Source organism: Corvus moneduloides, chromosome 2, assembly GCF_009650955.1.
Source record: "Corvus moneduloides isolate bCorMon1 chromosome 2, bCorMon1.pri, whole genome shotgun sequence".
Lineage (NCBI taxonomy): Eukaryota > Metazoa > Chordata > Aves > Passeriformes > Corvidae > Corvus > Corvus moneduloides.
This window is the reverse complement of record NC_045477.1, coordinates 54,972,922-55,000,233: the sequence shown is the minus strand read 5'-3', so window position 1 is coordinate 55,000,233 and position 27,312 is coordinate 54,972,922. Positions and strand designations below refer to the sequence as shown.

At 38.3% G+C, this 27,312-nt stretch overlaps 2 long non-coding RNA genes across 6 annotated transcripts in view; one reads left to right on the top strand and one right to left on the bottom strand.

Moving 5' to 3' along the window:
* Positions 1-27,312, bottom strand: part of LOC116439756 — a 110,966-nt gene that overhangs the window by 39,412 nt on the left and 44,242 nt on the right. The window contains exon 3 of the long non-coding RNA XR_004238264.1: positions 15,217-15,307. This is a non-coding gene — a long non-coding RNA (uncharacterized LOC116439756). The remainder of the gene's footprint in view (positions 1-15,216; positions 15,308-27,312) is intronic.
* Positions 22,447-27,312, top strand: part of LOC116439755 — a 94,730-nt gene continuing 89,864 nt past the window's right edge. For 2 of the 5 annotated variants that reach the window (XR_004238263.1, XR_004238262.1), the window contains exons 1-2: positions 22,453-22,665; positions 25,793-26,083. This is a non-coding gene — a long non-coding RNA (uncharacterized LOC116439755). Of the gene's footprint in view, positions 22,666-25,792; positions 26,084-27,312 lie in introns of all 5 variants that reach the window. The other 3 variants (XR_004238261.1, XR_004238259.1, XR_004238260.1) reach the window with 3 other exon arrangements.

Below are 27,312 nucleotides of genomic sequence, written 5' to 3'. Positions count from 1 at the left end.
TTATACAGCACGGACCCAAGCACTCCACTCCATTGCAATAAGCCTTCTAGTCAGGTCATGATAGACAACTGGAAATTAACAGGGCTATCTGGAAGCACAAAAAGAGATTTGGCAGGCCATGTGGGGGGAAGATTGGGAAGTGTTTCTTTTCTCCCTTCCTATTTTTGTTCCTACAGTAATACAGCAGGACAATATCTACTAGAAGAGTCCATTGCCACAAGTGTGCCAATTAAAGTGAGATTGCCAGGTAACTGCAGCAACACTTTTTATATAATTTATCCAGGTAGGAATGCTAACTTCAGGAACTGCATTAAAGAGCCATTTCCAGTCTATTTTATACATGCACAGCTATATTTACACTTATACCCCCACCCCACCTCTTACTACCTATGTTGGTTTTTTTAAAATCAGACAGCTAAAATAGGCAATCTAGATTAAATAGGCACAACTTACCCAACTTACCATGGTGAATTAAAGCAGGAGTGCAATGTCAAAATAAACCTAAACTGTAAAGGTATGCTCTGACAGTTGGTCTCCCCTCTGAAGAAGCCAAGAGAGGAAAAAGTAAAGACGAAATCTCCACCATACATATATATATATATAAAATGTGGAAGGCAAAGATAAAGACAGATGTGAGCAAAAAGGCTACCCGGCAGTAAGAGATTTACTTCAACTTTTCTGGAAAAAGAATATGAAAACTGTTCTCTATCAAGAGAAAATACTAATTTGTACTTGTAAACTTACCTTAAAAGATTGACAGAAAATTATTAAAATAAGACAGCTGCAACATTTAATATCTTTGGAAGTGCATTTCTCATTTTTACAGTCAGGCCAAATTCTTCATTTGAAACTTCATGTGTTTAACTGATATTATTCTTTCAATTGCCTGGTTCCTTTCAGGTTCTAGCTTAAGTATGGAAGGGTTTTTTCCTGTTGCATAACTAAATCCCTCTAAAATTAAACTATACACACCATGAAATGAAAACTTAGAAGAACTATTTTCTACAGTAAATACATTAGTAAGAAAACTTGCAGGTAATTCCACCCGCCCATACAAAACATGAACACAAAACCTCACATGAATTACATGGATTCTGGGCTGTTTGTTTGTTTGAGTTCTTCCTCTTTTTCTTTTTTTTTTTTTAATGATTTTGGAGGGTGTTTTGTTGGGGTTTTTTTTTAAACTTTACTACGAAACGCTCCAAAAGAAACAAACCACCCCAAAATTCAACACAATGTTTTCTACATTGCTATTAAAATAGATTTCATCTGCAAGGAGAATAAGCAAATTATCACATAAAATTGAAGGCAGTGTATGTGAGCAAAGGGGTTGTGGAACAGGAAAAGGATGAAAGGAGGAAGTTCAAGATAAGAACTGTACTGATAGCTAAGCCAGGAATCTACTGAAATCCAGGAGTGTCTGCAAAAAGCTGTGTACCATTATGTTTTGGTAATAAAGTCAACACAGTTGTTACCAAGAGTGCTCCTCCTACCTCCATCCTTGTGTCTTAAGCCTGTGGATGAGAGACAGACAAAGGAGACATCAATAAAAGCTGGGAATCATGTCTGCAGGCAGCTCTATTACATTTCCCAAGTCCCTAAAAGCAAGGGCTCTGCTGAGGAAGGATTCTGAAGATGCAAAACTGAAATTCCACAGAAGCAGGCTCACATACACAAGTCAGGAATGTTCTTTGAAAAAAACTACTGGAACTGTAAAAAAAAAAAAGAGAGAAAGAAAAAGAGAGCATGTGTGCGTGTGTGTATATGTATTTGTGCTTGTTTTAGCAATTGGAGTGTTCCCAAGCAATGAAGGAGCCCTTCCTTGATTTCAGTATTTCTTAGTTGATTTATCAAAGACCAAGGCCAATATAAAATAACATTTTTGGTTTTTATTGTTTATGGTTAAGGGTTTATGGCAACACCAAGCCAAACTCCATCTTTTCTGACCCCATGAAAACCAGGTACAAGTCAATTTCTGGCTACTATGCATACTAATAAGCTCCTTAAATGCTACTATAACTCCTAATAAGCTCCTTAAACCTCTGTGTAACATATTATATCCAGAAGGTACCACTAGGCCTCCAATCTGACTGACAGGTCAGTGACTTGGAGTAAAACATAGCAAGGCCTTTGTATTAAGTACTGTATGTTGTCTCTAATACCCAAGAACACAATGTAAAATTAAACATTTACCTCGTGCCTTTTGCTCATACAATAAAAGCACTCTCTTGATACTTCTTGGCCAAAACCTCTTCCTCATCAATAATGTTATACACCATTGCACACAACCATATTCCATTGCTTTTGTTACTTAGTCATTAATGCAAAACACAGATGCAATATGAAAGCAAAGCTATTGCTTGATTGTTCATTGTGACCCTTTCCCAACCTTAAATCACATTAAAATTAGAAAACTGAATGTGAACCTGAAAGACTTAACTGTTCCACAGTCTAAAGCATTACATTTGTACATTACTACTCTCCTCCATAGCCCTGACACCAGCAATTACATGTCCATATCTCAGTTTTCCCAGGCTAGCTTAGTTTAACTGGAAATGAGACAGGGTTTGCACTGAAGTAGCACAGCGTGAAGTGGGGCATCTTTGACAAGTGTCCCCTGCTCTGTCTAAGTTACTCCTATGTTAGGACATTTTGCAGCGTAGCTTTTTGGACAACTGCTGGTGAATTTGCCAAGCTCTCCTCTCACAGCTCAGTGCCACTAACACACCACTAAATTTGAATAAACACATTGACACAGTTCAACACTTGCTGGAAACACTTTTGGGGTTTTATTGAATTAATCTGGGAAAAAGACAGAATTAATCTTACTGTTCACTACCAAGAAATCTGAACACTCCCATTCTCTAAGATTCTAAGATCTAGAAGTGTATGTAGCTGTATCTTTCTCATACACTGTTTACACCCCTCCCTCCTAAGTTAAAACAATAGTTTCATTTTATTTTTGTCACATGCTTACTCAACACTGCAGTATTCATACTGCAAACATACTAGGTTTTATAACTCTTGTTCATTCTTAAATCTTAGATTTAGAAGTGTATTTTTTTATTCCTGCCTTCTTGTTTCTTTGTTAAGGAACCATCTTTCCATCTAATTCATGGTGTCAGCAGCCTTGAAAGTGATATGCATGTATTTTTTAAAAGAAGAAAAGATTCCACTGAAATATTTCAGAACATTAACTTTAAAGGTATCAGTGTACTTTCAGCTACTATTCCATTATTATTTGGTTCAGGCATAACCTATGACACTCAGTTAATTCACTCAATTTGAGGTTACTTTCTGGTCAGAGGAAGAAGAATTAAGAGAATAAACTATATGCTTTGATTGCTCTTCTCCCAAAGTAACAGATTTTGAATTCACTTTCAAGACTGCAGTTTTAAAAAGAAAAAATAAAATTAAATAAAAGAAAAAAACCCCCCGTCTCTAACCCAGCAATTCCGTGCTAGGGTTGCATGTGTGGTTTTTTGTTGGGTTTTTTTTTTTTTTTAATTAAATGACTCTAACACAGCAATAAATTCGCCTCACTTCTCCTCAAAGAGGTGCACTAATTCAGGACCAAGCTTATACACACTCTCCATGTATAATAGGTCCTCCCATACCTTCTAGCAAGCAGATGAATATTTCCAAGACTATTATAAAGTTGTGTAAAAAAAAAAAAATCACAAATAATGCTTTAAATAATTCTCTGAACAAATACTGAAGATTTGAACAGAGATATCTAGCACCAATTTAGAGTTTTGATAGCATGAACTTTAACAAAAAAAAAAATTGTGTGTTAACTATTTCCTGATTATGTCAAGAATACTCCCCATATAACCATGGCAAAAGACTGAGAGAACTTCATTTTTTGCAATGTAAAGTATTAATAACTAAAGTGAAGCAGATGACTGCTGATTACTGAAATTTACTGCTACTAAATTTGGAGAATCTATATCATGTGTCCAGCCATCTCTCTAAGGATCATGAACAAACAGATTTAGACTAGCTGGAGAACTACTGCATAAGATAAACATGAAATAACAAAGCCAGCTAAAAATAAAAACCAGGAAGTAAAACCATTGAGAAATTTGTAAGTATAAAAATACCTGGAAATTTAGAAGTGCAGTTCAGGACTCTCAGCATCAAACTCTGTTTTACACCCTTTTTACCTAATCTAAGGCTCCAACTATTGCTTATATTAGCTTGACTCATATTAATTTGTATGAGGCACACCCCCCCGCCAATTGCACTCAGAAAGACAAACCGAAGTGAAGACAGTTACTTGGTTCTGCAATATTGATGCTTCTATTGGAGCGATGAATAGCAAACAGAATGCAGTGGATTTCCGTGAAAGGCAAGAAACTAAAGGTAGTCAGTTCTGACTTGAGCAAGTACAGTATGTCAATTTTTATAAGCTTGCTAGCTAAAAAAAGCATAACAACGGGAAGTTGACATAGCACACAAAAAATTTATCAATGTATACGTTGGTATATTATCAGTGTATTTTAGAATCAACTGTAGCTTAAAAATAAAACTGAATAAGACTAACCCCTCCCACCTCTTTTCCCAGCTTCTAAAAAGTGTTTTGTCAGAAGTTGATGCATTAACTAAATTGCTATATGAAACACTTTACAGGGAACTTGTAAAGTGTAACAAGCTCCAAGCTCTAGCAGAGTACGTAAAAGTTGCATTTCAGAAAAGCCTTTCCAGATCCCTCTTGACTGCACTGGTATAGCTTGCATGCAACTTTTAAAAATCTGTCTTCTCTGCACCTTTGGCGAGCGCACAGGAAGAAAAACTGTGTGAACACTTTCAATCTGTACCAGCATTCTTTCTGCTTGAAAGGACACATACAAAATTAAGAAAAACGAATTAGCTATTTTTTAAGTTCTACAAAGTAAGTTTTACATTTCATTTTAGTAGTAATTAAAATGTTCCTTTCCCCCCAGTTTTATCACAAAAAATATTAAAACTACATATAGTGGTTCTATCAAAAAGGAAGCCAGATCTGTCTAATAATATAATCTTCAGTTTCTGCATGAGTATTAAAAAAAAAAATTTCTAACACCTTTCCAGATTAAAAAAATAATTAAAAAAAGATAAATATTTTCAAGTTCTCCAAAAAACGTAGACTTAGATTTTTACACTATTAGATTCAGAAAAGATTATCCTATTATTATAGCTAAAGTTTATAAAACCTGAAGAAAATGTGACAATCCCTCTCCAAACAACAATAACTGTCCAATATAAATCAGCTATATAATGTAAAGTTACTTAGATAGGGAAACAGGTTCTCCTCTTAAACATATTAAATTCTCAAAAAACCCTTAAAAACCTGTCAACTATTGGTTTTCAATTACATTCATTAATTTCTGGTTTTCTTAAAAAAAAAAAATTAGTTTTATTAAGTTCTCAGAAGACTTGCTCATGTAACAGACACAGACCTCGTGTAAAATTCTGTGCTACCCTAAGTTGGCACAGTCTTTTATGAAAGAAGGCCATGCAAGTATTGCTGTTTAAATCTTCTAACTCTAGAATGTACAGGAAAGCATTTCTTGTCCTCAACAGAATATTCAAGTCGCTTTTCCAGACACCCTGGTGGTCTGTGCACAGGATCAATTTCCAAAGTACTTCTGGGAAAGTGAAAAATCTATTGGTCAGTATTAGCCAGACTGCCTTCCTAGTTGCTGTCTTATCCCAAATTGGTAAATAATTACAAATCATAGGCCAGTAACAGAGCAATATATTTTTTTAAAATTCCCTTATATATAAATAACTATTTACACAATACCAAACCACAAATCTTAAATTGAGATTTTGTTACATCTCAGTATTGTATGGGACTATAATGCCTAAAGATTAAAATCAGGCCCATAGCTCAGAACGAAACCCCACTTGTAAAGGGCTAAATTTGCTGCATGTCTGCTTTCAAAGATTTAAGGTCAGAGTGACAATGCTATAAAATAAGGGTCAAAGCACAAAAAGACCAAGGCCACAGAACAAAGACCTTTTCGTGTCCTGAAAGAAGTTGCTTTTTGTAGGCCTGCCTTCTGGCTCAGGCAGTAAATTTGTCTTTTTCTTAACATCATCACTACATGACTTCTATAAAATGCCAGACAACAGCATGACTTATGAAAGGTGAGATTGACCTGTTTGAAGAAATCAACCCAACTGTTAAGGGAATCCACTATTTAATAGCAGAGGAACACCTCCTAGTAACTGCTACTTTTCCAGTCGTTAGCTGTATTTCTACAACTTCATTATTTAATTACTCATTTCAGCAGAAGTTTCAAGTGTCCATAACACCTTTGGGTGCAGATTCCTAATCACATCATCTTATTGTTTATTCAGTGGTAGCTGGAGCAGCAATCTTTCCCCCACCTCTCTGTGAAATATTAATAGAATACTACTAATCTTAATAGATACCATCTAACACACAGATCTGTGTACTCCCTGTCAAAAACATTTCTTGTTTGGTTCCCCACTTTCCATCAGTGAGACCCACTACTCACAGAACTGCGCTAATACAAAATAAAACGGTGCTTTCTAAGGCTGACACAGATTGATAAGCAGTGAATTTCATTTTCCCAGGTAGAAAACAAACTTCACTTAGAACATGCTTTTCCAAAACAGTAACAATGGTTTTGCCAAATGAGAGGAACTTTATCCACCAGAAAAAAAAAAAAAACCAAAACCAAAAAAACAACCCCCCAAAAAAACAAACAAAAAAAAGACAAAAGATAAGGATGCTGGGTGCTTCTTATGGCTTTATATTAAGCTAGATTTTCAATATTTCACTAACAAGCTTAAAGTAAAACCAAGCTGAATTAACAAGAAGTTAATATATTAAGAAAAAAGATCTATAATCCAATACTTAAAGTACACAAGTAGTTAAAAAAAGGGGAAAAAAATCAAAATTGTACTCTCAAACTAATAAATACACACAAATCTAAAAGGTGTTAGATCTCTGAAAACTAACATCTCAATTTTTTTTTTGAAGTAAAAAGTTACTTGACTTGCTCTTTGAGCAATATCAGTATTGCAAGAAGCATCTTTCCATTGTAATCCTAACCTATATGAAAGAACCAGAATTATCTGCATTATCTTTTATAGCAGGTCTAAGGCAAGACATTTTGAAAACTCAGATCTTCCATACTTCAAGTAATTATTTTCCCCTTCAAAACAGATGGCTTCTGTCTTCAAAGTTGCTATTTTAATTTTTTTTTTATCAGTCCTACTAACTTACTTAAAAGCTGGAACTGGAGATTTAGATATATGGCATTAGGTTAAAAAAATAGACAAAAAAAACCCCCTTACCTTTTGATTCTGGAGATCTACAACAGCTGAGTTTCAGTGCCAACAAAACAGAAGTTTCATGAAACAAATCACTTTGCTTTTGATCTACATTAAGCTATAATACCTGATTCCTATATTAATTATTAAATGTAACATTTAATAAAATTATCTGGGTTTTTTTATTTCTAAAAATTTAATATAATTGAAAAATACCTTAATATAGGAAAAGCCTAGTGTAACATATGAAATGCCTACTCCAATCCTCCTACACTTTTTGAAGGAAATGATTACTCCTCATCTCTCAAGAAGCACTGGTGCAAGTATACTGATTTTTCTTGTGGTGAATAGCAGCCCACAAGTTAAAGAACTGATGCAAACTGGCAGATTTCCCCTTCTAATTCTGAGTCATATGCGTCATCTTTTTGTCAAAAGCAGGGAAGAAAAAGAGTCTCTTCCAGCCTGCCACATGAAACCACCTGCTTAAAGACAGAACAGACCAGTATTGCAATACTGGTCTGCACATTACTGGTACTTACACATTTGTTCTTGCTTTGTTCAAATCAACAAAATTCTGAAGACAGCTTTAATGTTAATGACAGAACTTATCTCTTTGATTTAGGGCCAAAAATCAAGCTGGTAAAAGGGAAAAAAAAAAAAAAAGAAAAAAAGAGAAGAGTCATATTGGCATGAAAATGCTTATTCTTAAAATGGTAGTGTCTTACCTGCAAAGACTAAGGGTTCAGTTCCTTAAAAACTTACATGCATGCTTGGTTTAATCACCTAGAATCAGACAGATTTTGTAGAAATACATTCTCAAAACCAAGAGTTCATGTGTGTGATTAAGACCTCTGTATCACTGTGCATGACTGCCAATTCCCCCAATGAAAGCAAAAATCTCCTCTAAACCCCAGAGAACCTAACAACTTCTGTAGGTTAAATTTCACATGCTTCTTTTTTTCCCCTGTTGTGCATTTTGAAAATTAAGAACCAAGAAAACTATTTTCTTCTTGGACAGATTGATCAAGGTCAGTCATTGTTGGACTATACATACTGTGTTATGACACAGTATCTCTCCTTCAAAGGCACCAGCACCAGTTAAGGTTGGGCACAACACTGCCAGCAGATTACATATTTTCAAGTTGCACTAGAGTTGCTGATCAGACCTGCAGAAAACAGGTGTAAGTGTTTACTGTAACAATGCCCTGCAGTATTTATATTCATCTGTGGCATTGCCAGAGTGATTGCAAGTAAATATTCTTTGTAAAAAAACAACTTGAAAGCAGCTAAAGCAAATTTTAGACGTTTATAGTAAGTTGTGCAAAAGAATGCAAAGAAAACACAACTTGACAAACTGATCCAGAGTGTAGAAACAAACATGCCATTTTAATCATAGATTAGCTTTTTTATATACAAGCACACAAAATATATAAGATATTATATGCACATAAAGTAAGACAGAAAGACAGGTATAAACACACACTTATATAAAATGCCCTTTGTTTTCAAATATGTACTGTGCCACAAGCATTTACACGGCTGGGTGCATACATTTCAATATAATGAGAAAATTTGCATTGCTAAAATAAGAATACTAGAGTGCTTTTCAAGAACCACGACACCATCATCTGCATTACAGGTTATTATTTACAAGGATTTAAGATGTTCTGTAAATCTATAATGAACATTGTAACAGTGAAAACTGTAATTTATTATGTAATGCACTGTTATATAAATTGTTTAAATTGTGTACAATATACACAGATGATCTCTTCTACTCGGTTAAATATTAAATACAGCACTTTATTGCTCATCTTCAACTGGGTTTTTTTTTGCATTCTATATAATATGTTTTACTTGATAAAATTCTAGACACAAAGTACCTATCTGATACCATATCCTGGTTGTGCTGTGGTTTGTTTTTTGTGTGTGTAGGGGTCTTTTTTAATATTAAATTAAATTCATACTGTCTTCTTAATTTGACTAACTTTGCAGTATCTTGTAAGAAAATATTTTACTCACCATATATTCCATTTTCCTTGGTACTTAATAAAAGACATTTAAGCTTTTCTGTAATGTTATCTTACCGCCCCTCAAACCCTAGTATCTTTCCAAGAGTTTGATGTACAACGTGTCAGCAAATAAAAACCAAGCAAAACCCACCACTGAGAAAGTTATGCCTTTTTGACAATGACAAGAGCAAGCAAGGTTAAGACACTGTGGAAGATGTTTCTTAACTTGTGATTCAGCAAAGCATAAGAACTAGCTTAACTTCTTTCTCATTCAGTGAAGCACTCCAAGATATGAAAAGTGAGTTAAATAAGCCATTTAGGAGGGTAATCACAAAGAGCAGCATTTGCCTGGGGAAGACCCTGGGAAAGTTTCCATTGGCTCCCTCTTTTTCATCTCAGGGCCACAGGCACCCATAACTGTTCTTGGGCAAGCTGCTGCTTTGAATTGCCCTCTAGTGTTAGCCTTCATTAATTCCTACCACAATGACAAATTCTGTTCAGGTTTTTAATAATGGAAAGTGGGTCAGCAACATAAGTTATATTAAGGTAAAAAAAATTTTTTTTGAACAATGTTTCAAATTTGCTTTCAGGTCAGAAGACTGTGAGGTTGACAAATTAAGTATTACACAACAAAAATGCAATAAGTCTATGTACCTAAATGGCAAAAAAAAAAAAAATTCCAGGACAACAAATTTAAGAGAAAACTTAGGAATATTCTTGTATTTTACATTTCTGTGAATTTCTTAGGCAGTTTCAAAAAAATATCAATTTCTGAAGCAAATACTCAATATTCACAGCCAAATTCACTGTCATTATGGTGGGATCAAAACCTCAACAAAAACAGAAGAGCCACTGGTGTCAACAGAACACAGTTTAGCAGTATCAATACCCTGGAAGGAATTATTCTTTCACTGCTAATTCAAGAGTCTCCTCATTACACCCTAAACCTAGATGCAAAACAGGCACCATTAAGATCCAGATTTTAAACCTGGTAATACTAGGAAGAGAAGGCAAGCATTTTCCTCTGATTTTATTTCAAACCTTATTTTATCTGCTCTCGAATTGTTTAGAGAGGTCATGAATTTGGGACTTAAAGAAGTATGGAAAATATGTTAGTAACACTCACATGCAAACAGGCTGTGGATTTCCACATACATAGAATTAAAGACGAGTATATGACCCTTTGTTTAAAAAATACTCTGGTCATAAAGAACTACTATCCCTCACTCTGCCTGAGAGATGAAAAAATATTCTTAAAATTAGGTGTTAACACAGATGAAGAAAAGTACAGATTTGAGTGCTGCTTTTGTAACTCCTGTGCTTGGCATCAAAAGCATCATTTTCCCTTCTCCTGAGAACCTGGAAAAAATCTTTTGTTTTTAGGGAGCATAGGGACAGGGTAACTAGTGCATAAGCATTCTTTTTAATCAGGAGTTCTTTTTGCCTGTGCAAAATGCTGACAATAAGTGTCACAATATCAAAAGAGAACTGTGTTCTGCAATAAACTTTTCAGTATATTTTCACTTAGAGAAAGACTTTCTTATAAGAGTCATTGCAATGTTTCACAGATGGAGCATCTTCCTTGTCTAATTTTTGAGCTTGACTAAAATATGGACTAACTTGCAATAAGAGAAAGCGAAGTGTTTTCAGAATTACTGAAGTGATAACATTCATAAGACCACAGTATCTACTCATTCTACCAAGAGAAAATTTTACTCCAAAAGAATACAGAAATTAGAAAGCAAATGTTTTCATTTATCAGATCCACTGGAAGTCCTGTTAAATCTAGAAGTGACTTATATGATGTTATATGTATTTTGAAGTAGGAAATCATCAGTTAAAGTTGGGAAGATCATAATCATGTTCATAATTACAGTACTTTCTAAATGTTTAAGTTAACTTTCATATGAATACTAAAATCCATTTCCTTCTGTGGGGAGAAAGGGAAGTTTAAAAAAATTAAAAAAAAAAAAATTAATTGGTCTTCATGTCAGCTAGGAAGTGGAAGCATGAGATCCCGAAAATCTTTGACCGAAGGCTTAAAAAAAAAAAAAACAAAAAAAACAAACAAACCAACAAAAAACCAACAAACCAAACCAAACCACCCACAAAACAAAAAACCCCATAGGACACTCACAGGAAGTAAAAAGCAAGCTCTTAAAATTTAGTGGGTTAAAGAAAAGGTGTAAATACTTCAGAGGTATTTCCACATTACTAAGATTTTTAAGGACCTCGCAAATTAAAAACAGATATTCCTAACATCTTGCTTTGACTAAATTATCCTGATAATATATTTCAATAAAAAGAACTAATTCTCTTATAATACTGCTGTAAAAATTTAGAATAACAAAAACCCCCTTGTTTTCTGAAAGAAGAAAAAGTCCTGCCCCAAACAAACTCAGAAAAAAAAATTACCATGAATATCCATGTATTTGAAATAAATCAAAAATTAACAAAACTAGAAACAGTGATTTATTCAAACACACTACTCAATTAGCAATTGCATCTTCATACATGTTTTTAGTATGCAAACAGCAGTCTAAACCAAGGTGTATTAACAAGTCATCAATACACTATATGAACATTTAACAACTTTGATTACATTTCTCATTCCCCCACTGAAAGCCTCAATGTATGGGTCTACATAAACTCCTCCTTAGACTTCTGTTGAAATTAAAAATAACAGTAAAAAAGGGGGCAATACCTTACTTATATATATTTGCATTTGAGTGAGAAGAATAAGTATTTAAATATCCCAGTTAGCATACTTTAACTATTTTTCCTAAAGAATTTACATGTCATTTGTTTTTCTCTTCCCATTGCCTAGCAAGACCATTTTAACAACAGACAAGGAAAAATGATGTCTAAGTATGCCAGTCTTAAATCCTTCCTACATACGTGTTCCATTGAATGTCTGAAGTAATAATAAAAATTAATGTCTATTCAACTCTAACGGTATACAAAACTCCATTTTAAAATAATGTAGGGCTGGATTTAGTTTAAACTAACAAAATCCAGAAAATTCAGTTGCTTCATAGTTAAAATTAAAACAGTCATACATAAGATATCAAACAAGGGTTTCAAACTATGGTTGATTTTACACACGTTGTAGTAACTAGGCATGGGTAGCATTTATAGCTACATATCTCTTTCAGGAAAATTATTTCAGTTGCCTTTGTAAAGCAAGAGAAGTCCTTAAAGAAATCATAAATTAATTGTAAAAGTAATCTGCAACAGTTCCTTTTGGATGAGCAATAAGCATGTAATAATTGTCAGCTTTCAAATTATGATTTAATCAACAAGACTTGTAGAGCCTCAAGTGTTATACCTACAGTAGGAACAATAAACGTGGCCATGCAAAGTTCCACATCTGAAGCACTTCAGTAAAGAAGTCTGCACATTTTTGTCTTTTCAACCTCATTACAAATAGATATTGCAAAACAGTTTATGAAGTCAAGCACACAGTTTGCAATAGCCACACCAGCAATTTTTAAGGGGCAAGCACTGCAGGCCCTTAATTCAGGCTGAACTTCCAACAAAATCAATGGTTGTTTTGCTAAATAAGATCTACAATAGGAGAGGCTAAGAGTAGGAAAATAAAACGAACACACCCCACCAGCTTTCTTGAAAGTTTCACCTACTCTTTGGATCAAGAAACAGTCATATTGACTACCAAGTACAAAATAGCTCTAGAAAAAAAAAATTTAAAATTAATATGGGCCAAAATTCAGCACAAAAATGTTCTAGAGCAAATCAACACCATAAGTGGACTCTAATCATAACTGACAACTGCAGCACTCTTAAAAGATATTAGAGCTTGTAAGTGGGTAAGACTCAATTACTACATTACTGCAAAACTCTTTGCACTTTCTAAAAAAGCATTTAGACCTGTCCTAAAGTTCTAAATACTTAAATATATACTAAATTTGTAAAAGGAAATAAAGTGTGCATCTAATGAGAATATGATTCTGCAAATCCTTATTCATGGTAGTGAGTCATTAGAACTACTTGTGTACATTAAAGTTTGCAGGATTAGGCCCTAAATCCCTTTGATTTACAGTTATGAACCAGAAACCACCTTTTTTGCTGAATAAGAATCTATGAGAAATACTCTGAACCTGTGTCAGACCAAGGAACACTCCATCAAACTTTCACCTTTTAAATATCTCACAAGGGAGCCTTAGATACCTTTGCCTTGCAATATAATCCTGATTTTCATTAACAAGAATGTAACTGCTTTTGTACAGGAAAAAAAAAAGAACAAACTCAAACTATTCAGTGAAATCCTGAAATCCTTATTTTCCTAAGAAAGCTAGTAGCAAAAAGAAAAAAAAAAAAAGAAAAAAAAGTTAAAAAAAAAGAAAAAAAAAAAAAAGAAAAAACAGAAATGCAGAACATCCAAACCAGTCTCTGGACAGACCGAAATATTTATTTATTTGGGAGCATATTAGGCATGCTACCCAAACACGATTAAGCATTAGTAGAAGTACTTTCACTGTGTGTTTAATCACATAAAGAAAGGATTAAAACTGAAAGAATTACCTACTCACTAATCACAAACTTCAAAGCTTATACAAAGTTAAGGTTTACTTCCTATACTTTCTGTATTCAAAGTTTTCTTACTCAACTGATAATTTTCTCTAGGAGGCCTTAACTACCCTAAAATCATAGTACTGTATGAAAAATATATTCAGAACCCATCTGCCTCAAATACTTCTATAACAGGAGGTGTATTACTGGTAAATTCCAGTAATTCTTCAGTTCTACTAGCCCTTAGTTACAACAATGAGGAAATATGAAATTTACACCTCACTGGAGTTGCTTGGTAGAAATTAGGAGTTACTGGGATAAACTGAAATTTTGGGTTTTCAAAACTTCTCTGATTTTATGGTACAATTACTTCCTACAAAAAAATGTGCTTTTGAAGACAGACAGATTTGATTAAGGATAAAAACTGAATTCCAGCTGAAAGTTGGAATTGCTAAAGTCACAACATGTTCATAAAATTTGTTGTACTGTAATATATACTGCTGAAGATAAAGTCTTACAGATTTTACTACTCCATTTAGTATTTCAATAAATTTACTCAATCCAAGACCAGTTACTATTTTAATTTCAAGTGTCTGTGTAAATGGTTAGTTAAGACTATTCGTATATGAGTAGATAGGTTATGATTACTCTGAATGGATTTCTCAGTTTCAGCCAAATGAGTACTTTTAGTGCAAAGCAGGACTTGCAATATGAGTGTAGCATAATCCACATTAATTCCTCTTAAATGTTCAGTGTTTTACTACAAAATATCTATTTACCAACAAATACAGTAAATAAATAAAATTTCTGACTATTTTGGTACAGGTGGAAGGCTCTGAAGACCTGTTTTTTTTCTGTTTTCTGCTTCTTTGCTTGTCAGGTAGCTAGCTTATTAATGCCTTTAAAACCAAATTTTACACACTACATGGAAATGCACTCAGCTAGCTCTCTATTCTATTCTTTAACACACCCTGCCAGCAAAAAAATAAAGTTATTGAAAAATAATTTTTTTTATATCATCCATACTTTCTTTTTGGATTAGCAACATTTCAGTTGGACTAATTCCCAAGACAGGAATATGAGAACAATACTATATGGAGAATTTATATCACTCGAATCAAGGCTGTTGCAAACTCAGCTTTTTTATACATATTTTTGGCCACTTCATTTTCTTCTGAGCACAGCTTGTGTGAATACTTTTACTTAAGTGTTTTATAATTTTACAGGGGGAGTGTAAAGAAAAATTACTTTAACAAATAATAAATTCTTGAACAATCCCATCAGAACTGGCCTATTTTGAATGATCTGAATAAGTTATACTACTGTGTACATTTTAAAAAATAAAGAACATATGTAATAAGAGAAATGTTAATATAATATATACCATGCTCATGCTCCATCAACCTTCCAGAGAGTTTTTCAATCACAGGAGTAAGCCGTTCTCCAAAATCAGCTCTCTATTGAAAGGTCAAAACCTGCAATAAAAATGTCATGTATTATAACATATTTCCAACACCCACAGTTTCATGGTTGATCCCCAAACATAGATGTAGGTCATCAGCTTGACCCTCGCATTGTCTATGTTACAGGAAATCCTAATTTTAAAAATACTTTTTTTTTTAAGCCAAACTGACTTGATTAGGAACACCTGTGATATGCCTCTTTATTATCAGAAGCCTCCTGAAACAAATCAGATTAGCATGTTTCTGCTTTCATTCTTCCCGCAGCATTTTAAGATGAAAGGAAGAGGAAGGAAAAGGGGGGGAAAAAAAAAAAAAAAAAAAAAAAAAAAGGAGCAAGGGGTGTTGTTCTCCCGTCCTACCCACTACCAATCCCTCCCTTCTCCACCCACCCTCAAACAAGCAAACAGGTAAGTTTTTTTAGTAAGTAAACTACTTAATGGATGTGTGATTACTACTGCCATATTTCCATATTTCCTAAAATATGCTATTGACTGTTAAGTATTTAAATTCTAGTGTTTCACTTTAAGGAGTTTTAAATTTTTTTGCTCTTCAAGGCAGTACCATTATTGCCTTTATTAAAATCTAGCCTACAAATATTAGCTACTTTAAAACATATAATGGAAAACTAAAGTCATATAATACATTCTGAGAGATAAAACAAAATTTTAAAACTTAAAAAGGGGGGGGGGGGGGCGGAAAGGCAGCCCTGATCAGGTAAGAACAAAGTATAACTTGACAGACGCAGTAACTATAGTCAAATAGCTACTGGAGGAAATATTGCATTCACACAGCCAAAATCTTAAATCTACTTTGACTTTATTTGAACTTTTTCACTGTAGACACTATAAGAAGACACATCCTATGCCTAATAAATGAGTAGCTGATGCCTAGATCAGGTCACCTGCTTACAAATACTTCCATAAATTTGTTCTTTATTCTTTAAGAGTATTTGAGAAAATACTACAACCCCCTCACAGCTATGGAATTATAATAAGCACCCTGCTTTAACAAGAAAAAGGAGTTTGTATGTTCGTGTATTCCACACATCATCTATTTCACCTTTTAAAAAAAAGTTTTTGTTCTTAAACCAAACCCACAAAAAGTTTGGTCCCCCTCTGTGCTTATATTAACATACCTGAAGATTATATTGAAACTGGACTTACATAAAGCTATTTTAAATGAAAATACATGCCTAAGCCCTATTCGATGTGTAATTCTCTTTTTCTCAGACCAAATCTTCAAGTGAATTTCAGTTCATGCTAAATAAAATAATTAGTTGTAACCAGATTCAATGTTGAAAAGTTTATTAATAAACTATTTACTCCAAATACACTCACTGCAGTGTCTGAAAACAAACTAAATAGTCACGGAGCAGGGGGGTCCTATTTCTAACAGTGGTTTCCTTTAGACATTAATAACGATCACTGAAAGTCACTCCTATCTTTCAGTTTTGAGCAATATAACAATATCGCCTTCAGGTTTAGAAGACATCTGGGGAAACCTTTAACAAAATAAAAGCTAAATGTACATAATTTACATTTTCTACTGTTGTGTGCATATGGTAATAAATGTGTGTGTGTGAGGTCATCCTTATACACTAGCAACTGTTCATTGTCGAGCTATGGAAAAGTGCTTAGAATTAGAATAAAAGTTCAAAAATTTAGTATTCTCTGTAAAGAGACCATTTTTTTGTTTTTAATAATACATTAAAAATATTATTATATGCAAATATTAGAGTAAAAAATTGATCCACATTAAGTGCTAGCTGGACTAGAGCTCAAGTTGTGCTACCCTCCTCTAACACTCAGACAAATCTTCTGAAGTTCTCACACAGCATTCAAAGCTAAGATCAGAACTATTCCTCAATTGTGGTAATATCAAATGTATCCCAAAGTTCTGTTATTAGAATGAGTGTTTTAAAAACTTACAGGAAAGGGTTAAAAAAATAATCAGTACAGACATTGCCTTACACACTTATGGGCAGAAATTTTCATACCTAGCTTGCTCTGAAAATTTCTGAAATTGCCCAGTATCCACAATGAAGACATTTTTCAATAAAGAGATTCCTTTTGAAATCCAACTTATGTATTAATATATCAGTAACCTAAAAATTCGACACACCTCCTGCCAATAATGCACAAAAAAAAAAAAAAATTGCAAAGCAACATTTTCACTGACTAAAAGAGGTTACTGGAAATCTGTGGCTACACCTCTCTACTCTGTCTGATGTTCCCTTTCTATTTGAGGGGCATATCACCTTTTTTTTTCTATCTTTAAAATACATTACTACTTCTATTAAACAAATAGATGGGTGTGGGAAGAGTCACAGGGGACTAAGTACAAAAATAATTTGGGCAGTCTGTTCAAACAAAATTTTCCAAGTATTACTGATAATAGAAAACAATTTTTTGAGATCAGGTTCCAGTGTTAGATATTAAGTGTTTAGCACTTATAATGATAAATAAGTGAAAAAAAATCAGTGGAGAACACTTACGGGTGTAGATGAAGTTATTTTTAGTTTTAAAAACTTTCTGATAAAAATATATTTGTTTCTACACAAAAAGCTTACAATTTCATTCCCTAGTTCTTTCACAGACAGTCAAAACTAGTCCAAGATGCACTCTACCCTTGACAGTTTGTAATGAATGTGAATTACTCAAATAACTTGCTATGGGCCTTTGGGTGTGGGTGGATGACTACATTTACGAGGCAGAATACCTGCAGCATATTCGTAGAATACAGTGATAAGCTTCTTGATTCTCCCTTACATATTCAGTAGTTAATTGCTCCCCAGTGCAAATAACAGAACCCAGTAAGGTCCTATAAAAGAAATACTAACTGATACGTGGCTACTTTTCCTGTAAAGAAAGCTCATGTGCTTTTACATGTGTAAAAGTGTATCAGAAAAGTAGTGATACACCTGTTAGGATGGTTTTTGACACTCAAGATGGATAAGATGTGCACCTTCACACAGTGTTCACAGGCAGGGTATACAGAACCAGGTAGTTTGTATGCAGTTCCAGTTGTACTTCACTGCAGAATTTGACTTATTAGTCATAAACATAATTAAGGAATTAAAGACTCCAATTTACTTTTCCTTCCATGATATTACATTTTGGATGGAATAGTGATAGGTTCAGAATTCCAGACATTAAGGATAAAAAAAACCCAAACAACAAACTAAACAGAAAAAGAACCCCATGATACCTTGGTATCGTATATGTAGCCTGCCTTTAAAATGTTACTACAATAAGCTTCCTATGAAGTACTAGCCTAGCACACAAAAAAGTCACACAGATACACAGTCACACTTTCAAATTACTGTTATTTCTGAAAATTAGAAATTCTCAAGAGTTACTTCAAGCTTCAGTAGATACATATCTATAAAATGAGAGGGTACCTCTTGGAAACTTTCAGTATAACTTTAGAGCAGAAAAAGAAAAAAAACAAGCCCCAACCAACTGAAGCTTATTTGGATGTTTTTCCTAAGAATCAAGATAAAGGATTAGACTGAAAAGAAACAAAGGAAAAAAAAAATACACACACTATGCTACATTTGATACCTAAGCAAGGTTTAATTAAGCGTAGAACTTCAGCTTTCACTTATTGATATAATATAAATATATACATTTACATATTTAAGTTCAATTGATATTTCCTCCAAATGTAACTTTTCCAGGGCCAAGTAATCCCAGTTAATGTTTGACATTTTAACTGAGGTAAAAAATGCAAGCAGCTCTACAAGGGTCTATTTAAGCTACATGATTTTTTCCCCCTAACTATCTCAAAATAAGGAGTACATCAAATATAAGAACGGAAAACTCACTTAGAAGACACTATATATTCATATCAGATTGCTTACTGCTTTCATTTTAGCCACACCCACCTTTATGTAATTGTAAAATATGAGAACAGTGCAGCTGAGAAATAAAAAAGCTTAAAAGAGCAGTTGTTTCATGTAGTCAAATATGTGCTAAGCACGGATTTTAATTAAAATGAAAAATAGGTATAAATTGCATGCTATTGAACATGACTATCGAATAGTGGGGGAAAACGCACACGCACCTGCACAATACTGAATTATAGGGGTTTTTTTGTAAATTAGCTATGAGTCAGGACAGTTATTTCATTGAAAGTGAAAGTCAGTATTTGTGAGTGCACTTCCACAGCTGAGCAGTGTAAATCTCTTCAAATCCTGATATTTCAAAGTATACACAGCTACAGTGAAACAGCTTTGTGCCCATTCCCATACTGACTGTTAAAACCGTTTCTGAAAACACTCTGAAAGTAATGATGCAGAGCTAAAGAAATGAGTGCTAAATCTCAATAGGATCTTACTAGTATCTCAATTTCAGGGATTAAGCTGAATTCTCTATCAGGGCACAAAAGTATGAATTGCAGAGACAAACCAAGCAGCTATTCCCAGGAAAAAATAACTGAAAATGTGTAATTTATGTACTGGATTAAAAGAATCCAGGGAAACTAAGGATTCGAGACAGAAAAATCTCCTTGAACTGCTGGATTTCTGCATTACACAGAAAATACCTTGAATCACAATCCAGTTGCTATGCTGGAAACGCTAAGTTTTGCATTTCACTTTAAGACTACACGCTCTCAGCCATGTACACAGAAATCTTTTGTACAGCACTTCTGCACCCCAACTCTTCTCTACGTCCCTCCTACGTCCCTCGGTTAACTCGTTATTTTCGGTGGCCGGGGTGCTAAGCGCAAGGCGGCCGCTTCTGGCTTTGAACGCCGCGGAGGGATGCGCGGGGGGGTAGCGGGGGGACGGGGGGGGGCAGTGTGGGGGGAGGAAGAGGAGCGGGGAAAGGCTGTGACCCGGTCCAACCTCCCAGCCCCAGCCCCGCGTCCCCGCAGGCAACCAGGGGGGGCAGCAGCCGGTCCAGCCTCCGCTGAACGGGAGCCTTAACAGGGGGCCCGATGCTGCATTCGCTGCGCATCCTGCGCGCCCGCCAGCTCGACGGCAGCCCCGGGCGCCCGCCGCTCACACGGCATCGGGGAAAATATCCATACGCTTTCTTGCCTCCGGAAAAAAAAAAATTAAAAATAATAATGAATAATAATAAAAAAAGGTCGGGCTGCCGAAAGTGAAGAGGGAAGTAAGAAGGGGAATAAAAAGTAACGCTTAGAAATTGTGGCTGGGAAGGAGCCCTCTGGCCTGGCAGCGCCTGAGCTCCCTCCCTGCCCCGCCGCACGGTGCTGTCCCCGCCGGCGCTCCCGCCACAAAAAAGATGCCTTGTGAGCTTGTGTGCGCAACTCCGAAACGCGAGCGCCCACGCCAGAGCCGGCCCCGAGGGGGTTAAACGGCGTCGTGGAGAAAAAGGCACCGTGTCACATATTATGTGTGCATGTGTGTGTGTGTGCGGCGGGGGAATCGCCCAGCGCTCAGGCTGCGAGAGAGATCGCGGCGCCTATCACAATAAGCACGATCGCATTCATACAGCTACGAGAGACCGAGTGCTGCTGGCCACCGAGAAATGACATAGAAACAACCACCAAAAAATAGCTAAGCCAATGACAAATAGCGACCCGGGTGACAGAGACAGAGAATTTTGTAGGCGGAGAAGAGGAGGTGAATGGCCAGCTCAGATCACAGTATTAGGCTGGGCTATCTATGGGGAGGGTATTTACTCGGTTTTGGGGTGTGTGGGAGGAGAGGAAAGACACCTACAAATAGCTGGCATGATTCAAATGGTCTCGGATTATGTTTCCCCCCCTCTAGTCCAGGAAGGAAACTCGCGTTTTAACGCTACGAGGGGGAAAAAAAAGCTCTGTGCAATAGGGGATGAAGAGCACTTTGGTCATTCGTTAATACCCAAAGGGACAGAGATGATAAATGTGACAGCATGTGGCAGCACGACCGTCACCCGGGTTCCTGCAAAAGGCGGCTCCGTATCGCGACACGGGAAATCAAGCGATTGAGTGGGAGGTGGAGAAAGCGCTTAAACGGAGAAGTTAATCTGCTAACATGGAGAGGAAACAAACGGAGAAAAAAAACCCCGAAGGTTATCCTCTATATTTTTTGGGGGGTGGGAGGGTGCGGGGGGACAAGAGAAAGGGAAGAGAAAGAGAGAAGGGGCATTAATCCCGTTTACGAAAACACGGGGAGAGAGGAAGGAGGAGGCGGGAGGTGGGGGGGTTGGGGGCGGCGGGCGAGAAAGGGAGATGTGCATGTAAGTGTGGAAGTCATCCTGGCTGCTGCTGCAGAGCCGGGAAGCAGGAACCTCGGTGTCCCGGGCGCTGCCCCGAAATTTCCACGGCGGAGGGGGGGGGAAAGGCGGGAGGGAGGGATCCGCTGGCCCGGGGGGGGGTGGGGGGGGGTGGTAGGGAGCGGAGATGAGGGGAAGCCTGTCCTGTCATGTCCCGGGAGTGCGGGGCACCGGGACCCTCTGGAGCTCCGGCTGTCCCGCGGCTCCCGCCCGCCCCCGCGCCGCTCTCCCCGGGCCGGGTGTAAGGGCCGCTCCCGGGATCCCCGCCTGGGCGCGGTGGCGCCCCGAGGGAGCAAGCGGGGTTACCTGACGGAGGAGACGACCGCTCCCGCCCGCTGAAGCTGAGAGAAGCGAGTGACAGATCCGCGCAGGACCTGCGATCGGCTCCCGGAGCCTCCCGTCCGCTGCCCACCGGGCGCCTGAGGTGACTTTTCCCGGCGGCGGGGTGCAGGTTGCCCCCGTTTTCCAAAGACGCTCTTCCCCTGCCCGCCCGCCCAGCTCCTTCTGCCCCAGCCGCGCCCGCTCCCTCCGGATCTTACCGCCTGTGCCGGCGGCGGCGGCAGCGGCGGCACCCGCTCCGAAGCGCGACGGTGAGGGTGGAAGCAGGGTAGCGGAGAGGAAGGGAGGTGAGTTTCGCGGAGCGGGAGGGCGGGCGGCCCCCGCGCCTCCCCCGCGGCGGCGGCAGCAGCGATGCGATCGGGCATCACTCGAAAATGGCGCCGAAAGAGCGGAGGGCTCTTCATTCAAATTCGTTAGCGCCAGCCCCGCCGCCCCGGGGCATGCCGGGAACGGGGGGGGGCGCGCGGGGGCTGAGGCGGCAGCGCCGCACGGACACGGCGCTCGCTGTCAATGCCGCCCCTCCCCCCCCCGCTCCCGCCGCCCGCGCGCGCGCTCCACGCCCTCCCCTGTCAGCGCGCGCTCCCGACCCAACCGCCGCTAATGGGGAAAGGGGGGGTTGGGGGGGAAGAGAGGGAAGGAGGGAGTGAGAGAGAGAGAGGGAGAGAAATGTCACCCGGAGCCCGGGCCCGCGGGGGAGAGGTGGCGCGTTAGAGATGTGTGTGGGAGAGAGGGAGCAAGAGAGAGAGAGGGAGAAAGAGAGCGGGGGAGCGAGACCTCCGCTGGCCCCGCGAACTTGTCAAGGTAAAGGCGCCGGTGGAAGGGAGGGGGGTGGATAGGGGGGCACGATAGCGGATTTTGGGAAGGTAGGGAAAGGAAGCCCGGCTGGGGGAGGGGGATGTGCGCCAAGAGGACCTGAGGAAAATATGAACAGCGCCTCCACCCGAGTCCCCCCCCCCCCTCCCCCGCGCCTCCAAGGACCCCTGCGGCTCCCGCTGCGCTCAGGTTGCAGCCTGACCCCCCTTGTCCCCCCCATAGCCGCGCACCCCGCCGCAGCCAGAGGAGGGGTCGGAGCGCTCGGCGCTTGCCCGCAGCGCGCGGGCCTGATCCCGATCCCGCCTGGTAGCCGCCGCTCCCCATCCCCCTCCTGCCGCCGCACCGGCTCCGGGCGGCAGCGCCCCGGGGGCGCCCCCCTGGCCGCCCCCCGGCCGGGCTCGCGAGCAGCTCCCGAGCGGTGGAGCGGAGCTGTGTGGGCTCATCTCGGGGCACAGCGGGCCCGGAATGCACTACACTGGTCATTGCAAAGAAAAAAAAAACAAAAAACCAAAAAACCCCAAACCAACAAAAAAAAAAAAACCCACACGAAAAAAAAAAGAAAAAAGGCAAAAAGCTCACTCGGAGGAACTTGACGGAGTGAGGTTCAACTCGGGCAGCGCTCCCGCCTCGGCTGCGCGCAAAGCGCTCGGAGAGAACGCGAACTTTCATTTTCACGCCGCATCCTACCCTCCGCCCCAAGCTGTGATCGTAAGGTACCTGATGGCCGGGTTAGTGCTCCCACCCGCGTTTCAGTGATGGGGAAGCCGAGATGGAGGTTGGCGAGCTGCCGAAAGCCGCGCGGGGAAGGCAGGCTGCGGTGCCGCCCGAGCCTCTCGCTGTCTGCACTTGACTTGTGCCTGCTGAAGGGTCCTTCCCTGGGAGCTCCGCGGACCCTGCCTCGGCTGGGAGACCCAGCGCATCCCTGCCAGCCGCTCCTCGGACTTTCTAGCTTCAGTGTTTGGGGTTTTTTTCCTAATCTGATGCGCTTTTTAGAAATGAAAAGGAAAGCAGAGGCCTCAGACCTGCAAACTGTTGTTCCCATGACTTTGGGGAAGGTTTTTCAAAAGTACATAATGAGAGTCCGGGAGCTCTGTTCCCACTGACTTTCAAAATCTTCACGTCTGTGAGCAAGTCCTCTTGAACTCGCTTGGACTGCTGGCAGACGAGCGCTAGCAGGCTCAGGGCCTAATGCTTTTCATGATTCCACTGCTCCCTGCTAGAGCTGCACTGATAAAATATAAGCGGAACAAGTTTTGAAAGGGAGAGGTAATTTCTATTTCTCTCGCTCTCCTTTTTTTTTTCTTTCTTTTTTTTTTTTTTAAACCAACTGCCGCAGTTCAAAACACCAAGCTTTTGGGCTCAAAAAGCTTAGACCATCATGGCTACGAAAAGTAATGCTGCTCAGAAAGTATGTAATTCTGGAGCTCCTTAGGAAGAAAGTAGTGCAAGGCAATAAGTAAGTAATCACATAGCTAATATTATGCATTTATGTTATTATATTTTCCTCTGAATTGAAGTCTGGTACTACTAAAGAAACTGATTTCTAGTTTTTTTATACCAGGTTCTCAGTGAAAATGAGCCAGATGACAAAACTTCAGATCATAAAGCCATTCTGTTAAAAAGGAGGAAATATAAATGATTTGCGCTATATTTTTTGCTCTTCTTTTATTAAAATTAGTCTGAGCAAAATTTTCAGTAAGTGTGCCTTTCAACTGAAAAGAATGATAGCACATGTTTTCTAATTTTTTTTCCTGAAGGCTATGTGCCTGTGAAAAGAAAACTTTGGAGTAGAAATAGCAGTGAAAACAGTAAAGAAAAATATAAAATTATAATATTGCTGATACCACTTCTCTGTACTTAGATTATGTATAGTTTTTCCCTAAAATACTTCTAGTTATTATTTTTCACCCATTTTTCCAACCCTAATGTAAAAATAAGATATAGAAGATAGTATGTCAATATTCTGTGATGCACTGTTTCTATGATCCATGGTATTCTCTAATATGAATAGGACACTCTTGTCCTTGCAGTTAACATTCCTAAGATTTCATTAAGATTTTTAATGAAAGTAAAATCTTTACATCCCCTAATATCTAGTACTTGCTCTCAGGTTCCATTCTTAATACATATAGGCCCCAGTTCTGCACAGACTGAAATGTATGTTATTACGTGTAAGCATACTGAGTAGTTCTCTTCATTATTTTGCTCTTGTGTTTCGGACTTACAAAGCTAATAGTGACATTACACAATCATTATTCTCAGAATTACTTTGGACTGCATAAAGCTTAAACCTAATATAATAGTCTTAGTTCACACCTTCTAACCATATCTCTTAACTTAAATAATGCACAATTATAATAATTTGTGGACCAGAATGGGTAAATATTTAACTGCGAATTAGAACAAGCGAGAAAGGCAACTGCTGTAGTGTAAAAACCCATATAAGAGGAGATGGCTATTGCATTCTTTAGCTGTAGCATCTGGGAGAGGATGATCAGTTTGTTTCCCCAGTGACTAACCAAGCCAAAAAGTCACAGCAGGAGCACAGCTGAGGACAGAAGGAAAAGAAAGGGATTTTGAGCCTCCCCAAAAATGATGTCAATTCTTTAGATCAGATTTCCATTCCAAACAACTTGGACTCATCAGAGTGGTATATGTCTAATCTGCTGTGGTAGTAGGTATGAGGTTAAGCTGCAGTTTCTATAATGGAATCCTTTCTTCATTACAGCACTATCTGAACACCTCCTCATAGTGCCTGTCCTGCATTACAGGTTCTTCTCCTCAGAGAATGCCATTAGATTGTCAGAGAATCTCCTGATATGGTAATAAGTGACATGACCAGCATTTGTCATATTACCTGTTCTCTTGTTGCCAAGGAAAGGAGCATGTGTAATTGAATGTTTTCAGTTTATTGTATCTGTCTTCTCTTCCATACACCCTATGTCTTTATGTTAGTGAGGTAAGGCTGAAGTAATGGGTTTTGTTCTTCAAGCAAGGTGCAGTTAGACTCCTGATGGCCTTTAGCTCTTAGGCAATTTCATTCCTTAGACTTTCACCAGCCTTGAGAAAGTTCTGTCTCTAGAAATGACAACTTTTTTTCCCACTTCTTGCACAGGTTCTCTTATGTCAGACGAAGGAAACTGTTGATAACTGGATCCAGTCTAGAGACCTAGAAGACACTTCTTTAGGAATCCTGGATTTATGCCCTGGAGGATCCTGAGACCCCGAATTTGTGAATTAAAAGTCTAGAGAAAATCAGTATAAAGAAGGGCTTATAATAACCTGCGTTGCTGAGATGACATCCCCCCAGCTTTCTGTACTTGGAGTGTCCTATATGCAGCAGACTTCGTGCTTGGATATACTGGATTGCTTAGATCCAATTGAGAGGTGGCAAAACCAAAGCAAGGTACTTGTCTGCTGAAATGACACAGAAGCTCATAGCTAAGGATGTTTAGAAAGCTGGAGGCTGTCTTCTGGCTCAGGCATGCATTACTTTACAAATTACCTTGCTCTGTGTTTTTAAGATTTGTTTTACAACTATGAGGATTAGAGGAATTTGTTGTAATGAAAACTGGCATTGTGTCATTACTGTGTAGCTTTTTAGTTAGATTCTTTGACTTGCCTGGGTTCTTGCATGTTATTCCATTTCATCTGCACCAGTTCCTGGGTAAGTTAGACCAATTGGGGGGCACTAAGGTATACCCACATAATTATAATAATTGCACACCTACATATTGTTTTGGTATTCAGTGTTTGTATTGTATATGGACATACAGCCAGTGGAAATTTGAATTTTTTTCCTACTTATTTTTCTAATTTGAGCCCTGCCTTGTCCCTGATGCTCATCCAGCCTTCTAGATCCTTGTTATAGGTTCATCTAAGCCACCCTTCAGGCCTCCCCTGTAAATTTCGTATCACTTGAAGTTTAAAGTTTCAGTTTAATAACCTAGTAACTGTAGTTGGGCATCCTCCTTTATGTGTGTTTTACCTTCTGCTGTAGCCATTCAGTCTCTAATGTACCCTGACAAATACAGGATTTGGAACTCATTGCTTTTGCAATTTTAGTCTGGTAGCAATGATAGAGGTTGTAATCTAGAAAGGACTAAAGTGGACAGCATTTACTATTGTACAATGAAAAGAAAGTTTTGAATTTGCCAGAATAAACCTGATCTAAGGATGTTTCTGTGGACTGTAAGGACTGCAGGAAGTATGTGCTGGCTTAGGATGTGCAAATACTTTATTAGATTTCCTATGAACTTTCACATGAAAAATAAAACTAGCTTTTTTCTTTTACCTCCTGATTTATCAATAGCAAACCTTCCATTTAGATTTTTTTTGGAGCCACTAAAATGCTCAATGTAGCATGAAGACTAGTGGTATAGTCATCGAAAGGTTGGATTTCTATATTTTGTTAACATCCTGTAGCATTGACTCCAACATATCTGTAGGCCTGACTCATAGTAACAAATGTATCCCTGAGGATTTAAGAAAGGATTTGGTATTAAACTTAGGTTCTGTGGTAAAGTTTTGCTTAAATGGTCAACTGTAACTTCTAAACGTTTTAATATTTCTGTGGATTTAATGGTTGTGAAAAGTTCTGGCTTGGTATCTGTGAAAACTGAAGTCCATTCTTTA